The sequence below is a fragment of the Mus musculus genome, chromosome 14, assembly GCF_000001635.26.
Source record: "Mus musculus strain C57BL/6J chromosome 14, GRCm38.p6 C57BL/6J".
Lineage (NCBI taxonomy): Eukaryota > Metazoa > Chordata > Mammalia > Rodentia > Muridae > Mus > Mus musculus.
Window position 1 is genome coordinate 21,559,748 of NC_000080.6, and position 15,378 is coordinate 21,575,125.

General features: G+C 44.6%; 1 protein-coding gene across 11 annotated transcripts in view; it reads left to right on the top strand.

Moving 5' to 3' along the window:
- The window catches only part of Kat6b (K(lysine) acetyltransferase 6B), a 173,263-nt gene that overhangs the window by 60,532 nt on the left and 97,353 nt on the right, over positions 1-15,378 (top strand). The window lies entirely within an intron of this gene.

Consider the following 15,378-nt stretch of genomic DNA (forward strand, 5'->3'; position numbering starts at 1 on the left):
CCAGCCATCAGAACATAGGTCCTGGGAACCTGTACATACAGACCTGTTGATTTTTGCTCTAACAATTCAAAGTATAGAGACAGTTTTGTTTCTGAGAACATGAAAATTCATTTAATTAATTTCCCACCTAGAAATTAACAGAAATTCATTTTTACTTGTTTCTTACATGTTAATTTAGAGATTTAAAAAAAAAACATAGCAGAGATAGCAGACAACAAAACTCTATAGGCTGTGCCTTTTCTTTGTGGGCACTGAGTCTATGTTTAGTAAATAAAGAATAACAAAGTACCTATAGATTGGGGGAGTTGCTGGGGTTAGAGGTTTATGCCAGCCATGGTCTTGTTCTTCACTTTTAAAAAACAGTGTGTATGTGTATGTGTGCGTGTGTGTGGAGGTTGTGTATGTGTGTGTGCGTGTATGTGTGTGTGCGCATGTGTCTGTGTGTGGAGGTTGTGTATGTGTGTGTGCGTGTGTGGAGTTTGGAGAATAGTAAGTATTCAGGAGTGGGTTCTCTCCACCAGCATGTGGGTATCGGAGAGTCCTCTTGCCTTCAGGCCTGGTAACAAGTGCCACTATAAGAAGTGCCACTATCCCCTGAGCCATCTTGCCACCTCGGTGGCTAGCATGCTCTTTGACTATGCTGTTCTTCTTCCCTTCCTTCCCCTCTCCCTGTAAGTGTTGGCATTACAGACATCAAACTACTGCCCAGCTTTTTATGTGTGTGTGGGACCGGAGGACAGACACTTTGCTAGCTAAGTTATCTTCCCAACCCCTGAAATTTTGTCTTATTAACAGATCAGAAATGTCTGGTCTGCCTCTCTGGGCTGATTTTGTACACGTTAGATCTAACCTCTTGGAGCACTTATGTTTCTGTGTATGGGTCTGTGCATGCGTGAGTGCAGGTGCCAACAGAGTTCTGAAGGAGGCTCTTAGGTCCTCCGGAGCCAGAAATGCAGGTGGCTATGCCTCGCCTGACAAGGGTGCTTGGGCATAAACTCAGATCCTCCAAAAGAGAAGTGAAGCTCTTATCTGCTGAGCCATCTCTCCAGGCTTCCCAACCTCTATTAATTTCTGGAGATAAGTTCTTACTATGTAGCCTTGGCTGGCCTGGAATTACCTTTGTAAACCAGACTAGTATGGAACTCAGAGATTTGCCAGGGTTAAAGTCATGAGTCACCACGCCTGGGTTTTTTTTTTTTTTTTTTTTTTGTAAACATGGCCTCTCTCCCTTTAACATCACCTCAGTGAGCCTTACAGCCCTCTTCTGTGGTGGAGTGGTATGCAGTGTTCCAGTGGGCAACCGAGAAAGCAGGCGCTTTGTCTCTCTTGTCGTCACAGGGTCAGATAGCGTAAGAACGCCAGCCTGGCTCTCCTGGATCCATGTCCCCACAGCAATGTCGTTGAGTGCTGTGTTGAGGCAGGAAGAGAAAAAGAAATCATAAAGCAGTTGGTTCTCTGCTCCTAGTCAGATTTTCAAGTATAGTTGCTTCTCAAAGTTTGAAACAAGTTGAACCTTTGGTTTTTCACCTCCCAAGTCCAATATGTAGTTGGTAAATCTGAAGAAAGAATTGTTCTTTCTATAACAAATGAGTCTTGGATGTTTTTTCCTTAGTCTGTGAGAGCTTAAGTTGAAGTGTGAAGATTTACCACTTTTGGTTTGGGGACAGTAATCACCCTTTTTTTTTTGGGTGTTTGACCTACAATTCTAAATAAGTGACCATCTCGTGACCATCTCGTAGTTGAGAGCACGCACTGTTCTTGCAGAGAACCCCAGTTCAGTTCTCAGTCCTCGTGGCCGACTGCTTAGAACTGCCTGTGACTCCAGCTTCAGGACATGCTGCATACAGCTGTGCACACACACAGATAAGATAAAGGAAAACATCTAGTCATGACGGCCACAGAGTTCTTTAAACCTAGCACTTGAGAGGCAAATCTTTGTGAGTTTGAAGCCAGCCTGGTCAACATGGAAGTTCAAGGCTAGCCACAACTACATAGTGAACGCCTTAAAAAAATTAATAAAAAAGCAGTATTACAGGGAAGCAAGTATCAGTAAGTAAAAGTCTCAGTGAGTGAGTCTCAGTGAGTGAGTGAGTGAGTCTCAGTGAGTGAGTGAGTCTCAGTGAGTGAGTGAGTCTCAGTGAGTATCAGTACTAGCATTGCTGTCTTCAGTTGCATGTCAGAGCTAGGATTTGTCATCTTAGTCAATATTGAAGTAATTAAAATGTTTTACCCTTCCGTAGCTTGTTTTTCCTTAATATGTAGCAAACAGATTATGAGATTCAGGCATATGAAACAGTAAGAAAACAGTGTGGATGTAAATCTCTGAGTTGCGGTGTGTAGCATTCAAGTTTTGAAGAACTTAGGAAAAGAGAGAGACTGGTAGTATTCTTTGGTTTTCCTTTCCTTTCCTTTCCTTTCCTTTCCTTTCCTTTCCTTTCCTTTCCTTTCCTTTCCTTTCCTTTCCTTTCCTTTCCTTTCCTTTCCTTTCCTTTCTGGTTTTTCGAGACAAGGTTTCTCTGTATAGCCTTGGCTGTCCTCAGCTCACTCTGTAGACCAGGCTGGCCTCGAACTCAGAAATCCGCCTGTCTCTGCCTCCCAAGTGCTGGGATTAAAGGCCTGCGCCACCATGCCTGGCTTGGTTTTTCAAGACAGGGTTTCTCCATGCAGCCTGGCTGTTCTGGAACTCACTCTGTAGACCAGGCTGGCCTCGAACATAGAGATCCACCTGCCTCTGCCTCCCTAAGTGCTAGGATTAAAGGCGTGCCCCACCATGGCACAGGAGCCAATAGAATTCTCTAGAGAAAAATGTGAATAATGTTCTACTTTGATAGAGTAAGTGTTCTTTTAATTGCTTTATTGCTAATATTTAAACATAGACAATTTGCACACCACCTAATGGCAGATATCTAAAGACAGATAACATTCCTACCACTGTGGAGGTGTTAGCCGCGCTGGCTGCGGCTCTGCCTCCCTCTCGTGCTTTGCTTCCTCTGCACAGCACAGCAGCATCGTTTGCATTTTAGTTTTGCCCTTGAGAATGGGAAGATGACTGCCATTTGTCCTTCCAAGGGAGCACCAGGCCTGGAGGAAAACAGCTTGCTCAGGCAGGTCCTGCCTCTGGCACTGTCCACCATCAGCAGAGGCAGGGGGACTGTGGTTTGAAGGATGCGTTCACCCAGGTGACTAGGGTGCAAAGGCTTGACAGCTGTCAACAACCCTTGGGTTCCCCAGCTGAAAGTGGGCTCCATGTACCAGAAGCGGGAAGGGATAGGAGACATGCAGAGGAGCCCCGACTGGCTGTTATCCTAGTCATGGGCACACCATCACCCCTGCAGTGGAAGGGCTGGTAGTGAGTGTTGAACATGAAATGGGAGGAGTCTTGGAATGTTTGTTAGGCAAGGTTCTGATAGGCCGTCTAGACGGCACCGGATCCTGACCTGTTTTCCCCTAGTCTAATTGCAGGATATATGTTCAGTGTTGTAAGTACTTTCAAATGGTTTGAAATGTTTATATGGACCTCTTGTATTTTATATTTATACTTTTCTCCTTGTTTGGCTTTTTTCTTTTTTAAAGACAGAGCTTCACTTTGTAGCTCTAGGACTCACTCGGCGTGGAGTAGGCTGGTCTTGAACTCACAAGAGTTCTGCCTGTCTGCCCCCTGGGTGCCAGATTAAAGGCATGTATTCCCTACCCTCCATCATGCCTAATTTGCTCTTTTCCAAATTGAAGAATGAGATTTCTGAATGCAACAACCCTCCATTTTATAAAGTAATTACTGTTGAATCAAAATGTTTACTCAATGCGAGCTATCAAGTTACCTACCGATGCCAACTGACTGGGTGATTAGAAGGTTCAGATCAAAAGCAACTGGCTTATCTTCATGGCCGTTTTTTCATCCTTTAATTTAAAATGTGTCTGTCTAACTGATTATCTCACATTTTGTAAAGAAATATTGATGTCCAATAAAGTATTCAGTGACCTCACTCTGGCTGTGTGGGCAGTCTCACGGCAGGCCTCTGAAGTGTTGATATTCCTGTAACCTTTGAGCAAGATGTGTGTGTGTGGTGTATTAATGAGCTGGCTGAAGTGATGTACAGTAATTTCATCCTTGGGTAAAAACAGATGTGAAAGATTCTGTTTTAATATTTAATCAGGCTCAAAGCCTCTGTTGGCTTGTTTAAGTTGACCTGACAGCATTATACCTGGAAACACTTTGAATTAAACTCTGAGGGCTTGACCTTGTTCAAACAGTTGTAATTTAATAAGGCTGCTGTCTTGGTGGAGATAGTGTAGCTAATGGGCAAATCCTTTCTGCCTGGGATTGTTCTATGTGGGCGCTGGGGTGGGGAAGCGCACAGCTTTAGCTGGGCACTAGGGTTTGTAGAAGTTGTGTGTGTGTGTGTGTGACTATATATAGTAAGAAATTGTATTTTAGAAGATCTTTTAAAAACTTGTTTTTATTTTGTTGGAAGTTTAATGTTTAATCTTTAAATGAAACCTCAGTTGGGCTCATTTTGGTTGAAAAGAGTAGAAAATTACTGGTTTTTAAAAGGAGAATGGAATGTTCTTGGATATCAAAATACCAAAGGAAGAGGTGGAGGGTCAATTGCTTTGGTTACCATGTCCTTCTGTCTGTCCTTCCACCTGCCTGCCCACCTCCTTCCCTCTGGTCTCTGCTTTTGCCACCTCTGTGAACAGCTTGCCCTGCCATCTCTCCCACACGCCTTTATTAGTTTGAATTCTGGTATCTTCCAGCTGTAGTCACTGCTATTAGCAAGTTTGCCTCTTTGTTCAGATTCTTCGAAAGGGGCTCTCCCTCTCCCTCTCTCCCTCCCCCCCTTCTCTCTTCCCTCTCCTCTCCTCTCCTCTCCCCCATTCCTTCTCCCTCTCCCTCTCTCCCTCCCCCTCCCCTCCCCTCCCCCTCCCCCTGTCCTTCCCCCTCCCCCCTCCTCTCCTCCTCTTCCTCTTTCCCTCCTCCTATCATATCCAAACCCTCTGTGCTTTAAAACAATTTGTGTTTTCTAGAGTATGAAACCTAACAGGAAGTTTGAACTTAAAAGGAAAATTGGTTGGGTCAGGTATCGTGAGTTGCCCAAATTTATTTGGTAAAAATGATATACTGGTTGTTGTTGTTGTTTGTTTGTTTTGTTGTTGTTGTCATCAGTTTGACACAGGTGAAGACCTGTCTGGGAAGAGGGACTCTTAGTTGAAAAAAAGCCTCTGTGCGATAAGCCTTAGGCTAGCTAGTCTGTAGGGTACTGTCTTGATTAATGTTGATTGGGGCGGGGGGAGGGGGGGGGCAAGCTATTTTGCATAGTACCTTCCCAGGGCTGTCATTCTTGGGTTGAATAAAGACAGCAGGCTGAGCAAGCCAGAAAGCACTGCTCCTCCATGGCCTCCGCTTCAGTTCCTGCCTCCAGGTTCCTGCCCTGACTTCCCTCAGAAGTTTCCTAGTGGTGTAAGATGAAATAAACCCTTCCTTCCCCTCCCCCTCTCTCTCTCTCTTTCTTTCTTTCTTTCTTTCTTTCTTTCTTTCTTTCTTTCTTTCTTTCTTTCTTTCTTTCTTTCTTTCTTTCTTTCTTTCTTTCTTCTCTGTAATTTTATATTTTCTTTGCTTACCCACTCACCCAAACAGGGTTTCTCTGTGTAGCCCTGGCTGTCCTGGAACTCATTCTGTAGACCAGGCTGGCCTCAAACTCAGAAATTCACCTGCTTCTGCCTCCCAAATGCTAGGATTAAAGGTGTGTGCCACCATGCCCGGCTAGTTAAAATTTTAAATGTAATTTTACTGGCTTTGAAGAAACTCAGTTTTTGGAACTGTGAGGAATGCATTGATAAGGTTCAAGTTCAGTTGAAGGAAAAGGAGCTAAGAGACTACCTCACTTGCTGCAAACCTCACTTGCTGCAAAGCAGCTACAGCGATGTGCATGTGGCGTGTGAAGGCTTCCGGAGTTCTCCAGTCATGCCAGTGTTGAATTTCCCGTGGTTCAGTGTACTTGGCAGAATTCCGACTGAGTCCTAAAGCTCTTCTGTTTGTGTAATATCTCTTTCTTGAGTGTGGGTGAGCTACAGACGTGTCACCACCCCGTGATTATATTATCCCATTTGGCAAATGGGAGATTTTTCTAGGGGTACATTGTAGTCCCTCCCCAGGCCCCCAGTCCATTTTGCTTTTATGACATGGTCTGGAGCCCAGACTGGCTTTGAACTGGAAGCAGTAGAACTGCACACATACAGTGCAGCTCAGTAAAGGGTTAGTGTCTGAAGATGGAGCAGATGGAGCTTCCAAAAACTGCACATGGCCTCCAACTGACAGCCAGTGAAGAAGTGAAGCCCCCAGTCCTGCAACTGCTAGGAACTGAAACCGCTAGCAACTTAATGAACCCAAAAGCGTGCATTCTTCTCAGGAGCTTCCAGACATTCACTGTGGTGGCTGACACATCAGGCAGAGACCCAAGGAGCTGCCTAGATTTTTGATATGTGGAACTGCAAGCTGATGAATGGAGTTTTTATTTTTGTAACTTCTTAATTTTATGTGTACTAGTGTGTTGCTTGCATGCATGTATGCGTATCATATGCTTCATACATGCAGTGCTTACAGGGGACTGAAGAGAGCATCCGAATCCCTGGTACTGGAGTTACAGGTGGTTGAGTCACCATGTGGGGGCTAGGGATTGAACCTGGGTCCTCCTGACGAGCCCTAGGATTCTTAACAGCTGAACCATCTCTTCAGCCCCAAGTAAATTTTTTGTTGTTGTTTTATTGTTTGTGTGTTTGTTTGTTTTCCTTACTGACAGTGTCAGTAGAAAAGCAACACAGAATAAGGACTGGCGCTGGGTGTGGTGGCGCACGCCTTTAATCCCAGGCAGAGGCAGGTGGATTTCTGAGTTCAAGGCCAGCCTGATCTACAAAGTGAGTTCCAGGATAGCCAGGGTTCCACAGAGAAAACCCTGTCTCGAAAAACCAAAAAAAAAAAAAAAAAAAAAAAACCAAAAACCCCAAAAAAAGAAAGAGCCAGGCAGTGGTGGAGCACGCCTTTAATCCCAGCACTTGGGAGGCAGAGGCAGGTGGATTTCTGAGTTCAAGGCCAGCCTGGTCTACGAAGTGAGTGCCAGGACAGCCTAGTCTACACAGAGAAACCCTGTCTTGAAAAAAACCAAAAAAAAAAAAAAAAAAAAAAAAAAAAAAAAAAAAAAAAAAAGAATAAGGACTGGCTAATTTGTAGCTTTGTCCAATCTCAGTCTAATATTGTCTGGATGTGAAGGGCAGAGTTCTTGCTAAGCCACAGGCTCATGCTAGCTGAGCTAGAGAACCTGGCGTTTGGGTCAGGAGTTAAGTGCATTTTGGTTTAATACCGGGGACATCTTTGTTCTCGGCACTGGGATACTCAGTTAGCATGTACCCAGACACGGCAGAACTGTGTGGAAGTCAGGCCTATTAGTGATCCTGGCATCCAAAAGGAGTGAGAAGAACAGCTTTTAATCTTGCACCGTGTCTTAGAGTTTCCATTGCTGTGAAGAGACACCATCACCAAGACAGTTGTAATTGGGTCTGGCTTACAGTTACAGAGGTTTAGTCCATTATCGTCATGGTGGGAAGTAGGGCAGCGTGCAGGCAGACATGATACTACAGGAGCCAAGAGTCCTATATCTTGATCCACTGGCAGCAGATGGGGACTGTCTTCCTGCAGGCAGCCAGAAGAGACTCATTTCCACACTGGAGCTTAAGGACAAGGAGCACTCAGAGCCTGCCTATACAGTGGCATACTTCCTCCAACAAAGCCACACCTATTCCAACATGGCCACATTTCCTAATAATTCCACTTCTGATGGGCCAAGCATATTCAGTACGCTGCAGTACTAGAGAGTGAAAGTGCCCCGCTACCAGCTCATCTAGAGTTCACAGTGTTAGCTTTCAGTTGGTGCATAGGAAATAACCACGATGCAAAATGTGGTTATTTATGTGAGTCTAAGCACTGGTTTACTGTGTTCCTTTTGTAAGTCAGAATATAAGCTAGCACTGCAGTCTCATTGGAAGTTCAAGGTCCAAGCTCATTGACAATTGGCACAATTCTCTGGCGTATTACTAAAGAACTGTGGGTCTTTGCTCCTAGGGGGCCTCTTATGAGGTCATTTCGCCTCCTCAAGAACTGTAACTTTCAAGAACTTATAACCTTTATGAGTTGTAATAAAGGCATCAGTTTCTAACCACCTTCCCCTTAAAATATTTTTTGAAATTACATTTCATTATTTTGTATGTGACAATTCATAGTTCAGGGAACAGCTTGTCAACATTCTTTCACCCTCTCTTTAAAGACAGAGTCTTCCGATGTAGCTAAGGCTGGCCTAGTACTCACGGAGATCCACCTGCCCTTGTCGCCTTCCACCACACCTGCCCAGGTTCTCTCTCCGTCTTCCGTGTGGATTCCTGAGGTCTCAGGTCATCAGGTTTGTTGGCAGGATACCTTTACTGCCCCAGCCACAGCCTTCTGACTTCAAAAGCCTGACCCTGCTCTTGCTGGAGGGGACAGGGGTTGACCAAGGTCTCCCTGCCACGGACAAGACTCCTGGCTTCCGGGCTTCCTCTGGGAATCCCTTGCTTACTGCCTGCCTACCTCGCTGTCTGATTCTTGCGTTTCGCCAGTGTATCTGCCAGGATGTCCAGTTTTGGAAAGCTCAGGCCTAGACAAGTTTCACATGTGGAAGGGAACAGAGCTGTGCACCTCTGCACCTGTCCTCCTCCTCCATGGCATGTTTGCTTCAGATGGTAACTCTGCGAAGTTAATTTTATTGTGCTAATCTCTTCTCTTTTCAGAGGTAGGCAGAGACTTTATTCTAGTCCCCAAGTGCCTCATAGCCAAGCTTTCTGTTGAGACTTTTGTAGTCTGAGAATTGTATATTATTAGAGGAATTCAGTCCTCACCAGAGTTTGAAGGTTCTGACTTAAAATTCTACTTCCTACATGGAGACACTGGGGAGAGGAAATAAGATTTACACAGTTGTAAAATATTAGCAAATGAAGGAATGTATTCTTTCTCAGCTACATTCTGCATTTTCTCAGTATGGTGGCTTCCAGTAAAAAGCATAGCTAGCCTAAAATTAAAGCAATTAAGAAAAATAAATGTTCCATCGTGGGAATTTTGACGGTACATGAAGACAAAGATGTCCTTGCCCATTAAAATGAACACCCAGGACTCCAAACTGTTTTCCCGAGCTGCGTTTTCACAGTTCCTGTCTACGGTGAGAGATGATCGCCTCAGGCCACAGTGACTGTCTGTGTGACAGAGTTAACCTGCCTGCGCTCTAGGGAAACTGTCAAGAAATAGGCCTTAAATTAGTAATGTAAAAGAATGTTCTCAGAGCTGTAGTCAGTCAGGTGCTGATTGACTGATGGAGAAGGGAAGAAAGTAGGCTAATGGAAGATGACATCCCAGCTCAGCATCCCAGGGCCTCTCCTGCCTTCTGCTTACTTTCCTTGAGAGGGTGTTACTTGCGGGGTAAACATACAGACTTGGGAATCAGGTACCCAGAATAGACCCCCATTTCCTCGTTCAACTTAATCTCCCCAAGCTTCTGCTTTTGGTTGTAGTGAGGGTTAAAAGTGTTTAATATGGCAGCTAAGCATTAGTGGTGGGCCACGGACCCTATCTCATGTTCCAGCCGTCAGCCTCAGTAGCAGGAGTCATAATTGTTTAGAACTGCAGGTGTAGGGTAATAAGAAAAAGCAGACACTTCATTGTCACTATTTTAAAATCCTCTCCGGCCGGTCCTTGCTGTATCACATCGCGCCATCACATCGCATTGCTGGCACCCTGGGTGGATCATTCCTCCCCACTCATTGAAATGCCACAGTCCCACACCTCAGCTCTTTTTACACACACCCTCCTGTTGCCCTGCGCACATAGGAGCCAAGGGGGTTTTCTTTATAGAGAGAACAAAGCCACATTGATGTTTTCTAACAGTGTTGAGGGAGAGGACCATGGTGAAAGCTGAGTTTTAATAAAACTAACGAGACATTTTTTTTAATGTGGGTTATAATCCATTACCTTGTCTAAGAAGTAAAAAAGAAGAAGTGACAATATATGTATATGTTTTTGAGGGGGTCTGGGTATGGTATTTCAGACATGTTCACAATGCCTTCCCATTTAGTCTAAGCCAAATGGTAGTTCTGGTTGGTACCGCCTCAGTGGAGAGCGGAGAAGACAGGCAGCAAGGTAGGAAGAAGGAAGAGAGGAGAAATTGAGAGTCAGGAAAGTGAGCGCCCTGCCTTCCTGCCACCCCTCGATTATCATTCAGTCTCCTTCCACCTTCCTCTATCCCTTAACTCTCCTGTGAACAATCCCAGATGAGCCAAGCTCAGTGGCCATGGTGCTTCCGTCTTCAGAGCCCCCTATTCCTCACTCACTGCTGCCCTAAACTGCCTACCCATGGTCACCCGTGCAGCCTGTCAGTGGTGCAGTAAGTGCTTCCATCCTGCAGCACATGGGACTGAACAGTTGCTTGCAGAGCTCCCGATTCCTGCTTGCAGATGTTTGTTGGCTTTGGCTATGGCCAAGGCACATCTGGGTTCTACAGAGGGTGGGCTGGAGATATTTCTTTGCCATCCAGAATTTGTCTGGCCCTGTCCTCTTTCAGAACAGACCCCATTCACATCTACCCTGTCTTTTCTATTGTGACAGACAAAACCAACCCACCTCACCAGTACGTGCTTTGATTCAGTGGACAAGAGCTTATAGAACATTCTGGAAAGGGACCGTCTTTGGAGGGGCGAGGCATTTGCACATCTCTGCCTCCCACTGTGACTGCCCTGCTTGGCACAGGGCATCCTTGCCTTGATTCTGAACCTTGTTTCTTCTGGCGCTTTCCAGTGCAGCCGCAGAGTCATCTGCTTCAGGACGGCTTTCCAAATATAAAATATGCTCCCTTAGTCACTCATTTGCACTTTGTAAACTTATTGATATTTGACTATTTTTGACCATAAAAATGGCAGCTTCATGCAGACAGACCTCATATATCTTTCCTGATCCTCTCCTTTTCTAGCCTAAATACTCTTGTGGTTTATCTGAGGTTTTTTTTATCCTATACATAAGTATATAAGTACTGTGAATCATCCCCAACTCCAAAGCAAGACAGGGTTTCTCTGTGTAGACAGGGTTTCTCTGTGTAGCCCTGGCTGTGATGGAAGTCATTATGTAGATCAGGCTGGCCCAGAACTCAAAGATCCACCTGCCTCTGCCTACCCAGTGCTGGGATTAAAGGTGTGCACCACAATTGCCAGGCTCTAAAAGTTGCTTAATCACAACATATATGTCTTTATGTGAAGAGTCTGAAAGGAGAGTAATGGAGACAGGATATCTGAGAAACAGAGGCAGGAGGTGGCACCCTGGCCTTATTAGCAGCTTTCATCTCAAAGGGAAGAAGAGATAGATTTTTCTGGAACAATTTTGAGTGACATAGCCTGGGAACAGGAGTTAGGTACCCCAGATTCTATATTTCAACATGGAAGCAGTTTCACGGAGTTCCATAGTTCTACAGAACAAAGAAGGCATAAATCAAAACAAGTTTAGAATAAACTGGTGGGTACATCAGAGAAGCAGTTATACAGGATGGGGGGCTAAGAGGCTATCTGATGGCATTCTTAGTTTATGTGTTGGTGGAATCTTGTCGTTTGTTAAGTTAATAGATTCTAAAAGGCCTTTATATATTAATCACAAGATGTTAGTTCAGACGCAGGGGTGAACAAGGTATGGCTGCCTGTTTTTTAATTTTTTTTTTAAAGCTGATTTTCTTTTCTTTCTTTTTTTTTTTAAAGATTTATTTATTATTATATGTAAGTACATTGTAGCTGTCTTCAGACACAGCAGAAGAGGGCATCAGATCCCATTACAGATGGTTGTGAGCCACCATGTTGTTGCTGGGATTTGAACTTGTGACCTTCAGAAGAGCAGTCAGTGCTCTTAACCACTGAGCCATCTCTCCAGCCCTGGCTGCCTGTTCTGAAGACCTAGCCTAAGATAAAGTAATAGTCTCTGAACCACTCCACAGTCCTGCAGTTCTTATCAGTCAGTCTTTGTAGACACGAGTTCTCGTCCACACTCCTCAGTCACACAGAACTGCTCCCGACCCAGCTTCTCACGCACAGTGAGAGGACAGTGGGAGGACTCAGATTTGGGTAGCTCTGTGGGAACTTGGATAGTCTTCCTGGTTGGTGCTCCCTACCTATCTCCTCTGCCCCAATCTGTGCAGGGCTTTCCCTTCACTCCTCCTTCTGTCTGGGTATTGGCCTTCTGGATTAGAATCCGGTGACATGGTGACTAATGCTTTCTACAGCAAGCCTTCCTTTCCTGCCCTAGGCATCTTGTGAATAAATAGCACACTCTGATTTTGAACCTTTGTCTCAGAGGACATTTCGTAGAGTTGTAGTGTTTCTAGGGCCTTCAGTGCCCAGCTTCTGAGCTCTCCTTTTTTAGCTCCTAGAGCTCTCGAAGGGCTCTCTCCAAGCATTTGCAGTCTCTTCCATTGCATTGAGGCCAAGCATGCACTGGATAGGATGTGGCACAGGAAGGATCTTGCTGTCATTGCTGTTACTAGTCTGCTCTGATAGGCCGCACCCAGCTATCTTTAAACTAAGTTATTTGTTTCTGTAATTATAGCATGAAAAGAGGTAGGCAATCAGTCAATCAGTCAGTCAATTAACCCTGTCTGTCCATCATCTGTCAGACCATCTGTCTGTCCCTGCCATCGGTCATCATTGGTGTTTTGACACAGGTTCTCCCTGTGTAGGCCTGGCTGACCTTTAACCTGTGGTCATGTTAAGTGCCTGCTGAATGCTGAGATATCAAGTGTATGGCACGACATGAGGACTTTGTTACCTCTGCCCCCTCCAGCCTGTCCATGCAGATGATTTTATCAGAAGAAATGAGCTTAATTTGGGGGGGCTTAGTAACAGCATTCTGGTTTTTGAAGTTCTCTTACCACCTCTGTGTACTCAAGTAATAGGAGCTATTTAAAGTTCTGCTGAAACAAGCATAGTATTTTTTTAATATTAATTTTTAAGATTTTTTTTTGCTTTACTTTTTTTTTTCTTCCTTTTTTTAACCCACTGAGCCATCTTGCTAGTTCTTTGCCTCCTTTTGTTTTAATAGAGGGTCTTACCTATATTCCCTCCCTGGCCTCTCTTCCCTTCTCACTGGCCTCCCTTGAGTCTGCTCGGGATTGGGAGGAGGTCTAGGCTTGCAAACTTGAGCAGCCACAGAACTAGGACCACTGCCCCTGTGACGTCGTGGGGCGCACACGCAGGAGCTGTGTGCTCTCATGCTCCCTCCTTGATCCCGAGCTGGACATGTTTGTCTCATCTAGGGCACTGGTGCCATTTCAAGATCCCTCTCATTGACTCATGAGGATGTCACATGGGATTTTCCTCCTAAAATCTGTGTGTGTGTGTGTGTTTATGGCTCCTATGCTGGGGAATCAAACCCCAGGTTTCATATGTGTAAGGTAGCCATGCCACCACTGAGCTGACACCTCTAACAAACATTATTGCTTGTTGTGTATTAAGACAGGGTCTTACTCTGTAGCCCAAGTAGACCTAGAACTTTGGCCCATCCTATCTCAGCCACCTGAGTACTGCGCATATAGGCATGCACCACCATGCCCAACTTTTAAATTAACCAACTTACTAATTTATCATTTCTTGTGACTGTGGACATCAAACCCAGGGCTTTGGTGGGCTTCATCTATCATTGAATCATATCGCCAACACAGTTCTAAGTCTACAAGGGCTCCTGCTCTTATCACAATGTTGTTTTTCCAGCTCCTTGCTAGCAGGCATGATGCTGGAAAGTTCTCCTACACCTTCACTGCCTCTCCTCTCATCATAATTTTGAATTATTACTTGAAAATGTTGTAAGGTTTCAATTCATGTCTCCATTTCTGCTTACTTCTTTTAAAGTAATGTTTTGAAATATTTTTCTAGAATGACTGGGCATTGCTCATAGTTCAGATCAGAGAGAGTGCAGTGACTGTGGCTGAATTATAAAGCAGAGTCTATGGTTTAGTGCTATTTCTTTAGTTTGTGTCGAAAGAGTTCTTTATTATGTGAGTATTTTGTTTCTTGTTTCCCCTTTTCCGTTAACATCACTTGGAACAGTGGAGAATGCAGTCAGTAATAGAGGCACCACATCTGTTTTGAGATGGTACGTGGACTGGTGTTCTTTACTGACACTTTCCTCCATTTCTTTTTCTTTTTTAATTTTGGTTTTTCGAGACAGGGTTTCTCTGTATAGCCCTGGCTGTCCTGGAACTCACTCTGTAGACCAGGCTGGCCTCGAACTCAGAAATCCACCTGCCTCTGCCTCCCGAGTGCTGGGATTAAAGGCGTGCGCCACCATGCCCGGCTGTCCATTTCTTATTCTGTGGAACTATTTCATTACAAGCTCAGCTAATGGCCCATGTAGATTTTGTCTTATATTCACTGCCCCTGTGATGGAGCGAACTGATGGCACTGGCCTGGTAAGCATTCTCTGACCCAGTTCGCCCAGCAGCAGCCCCAGGGAAGCCAGGAGCTTAGAAAATTTGTTGATATCTGAAAGTAGAGTGTCCTTGCTGCTATAGATTAGATTGTGCAGTCACTTGTGGATAAAAAGTGAATCTAACATTAAGTGAGAGCTATGAAAATCCTATAGACAAATAAGTGTCAAGTATTGAATTTGGGAATTAAAAAGTGGGAGAGGTTTAATATATAGCCAGATATTCAATATAGCTAATGTGTAGTTAGGTAGTTGTATATGTCTTTCCTTAGAGATATTTGGAGTTACAAATTTTCCTGGTAAACTTTGGAATGAGTTAAAAATCTATTCTGTGTTAATTGTTTTTTTATAAGCATGGAGTTAAGCTTGGCTCTTGTGGTAGAAGCACCTTGATTTGACTCTCCAGCAACAAGTGTTGCTGCTTTCTGTGAAGAGAGTGCACACGACTTGGAGAAAGCTTGTAAGTTTGAGGCCCATGTCTGAGGGTGTTTTGTGTTGAGTAATGAAATGCTATTACATAGAAGCTTGTAAAGAAAAGTTAGCTAGCTCACAGCTTGGATCACACAGTGATTTGTTTAGTCTCTGGTAAGAGCCTCTCTCTAATAGTGGATGATATCACAACCGGAGCTTGTGCAAGAGGGAGCTGCCACACGTGAGGAGGAGCGCCAGAGAGAAACTAGGGTATGGTAGACCAACACAAGTCTATTCCAAAGCCAGCACCTCCAGGATGACCTACCTCCTAAAGCCTGTGACTTTGTAACATCGCTAAGCTGGGGGTGGGGGTGGGCAATCTTATAACACAGGAGCTTGAGGGACATTCTTTAAAACCACATCCAAATTACACTGGGCCT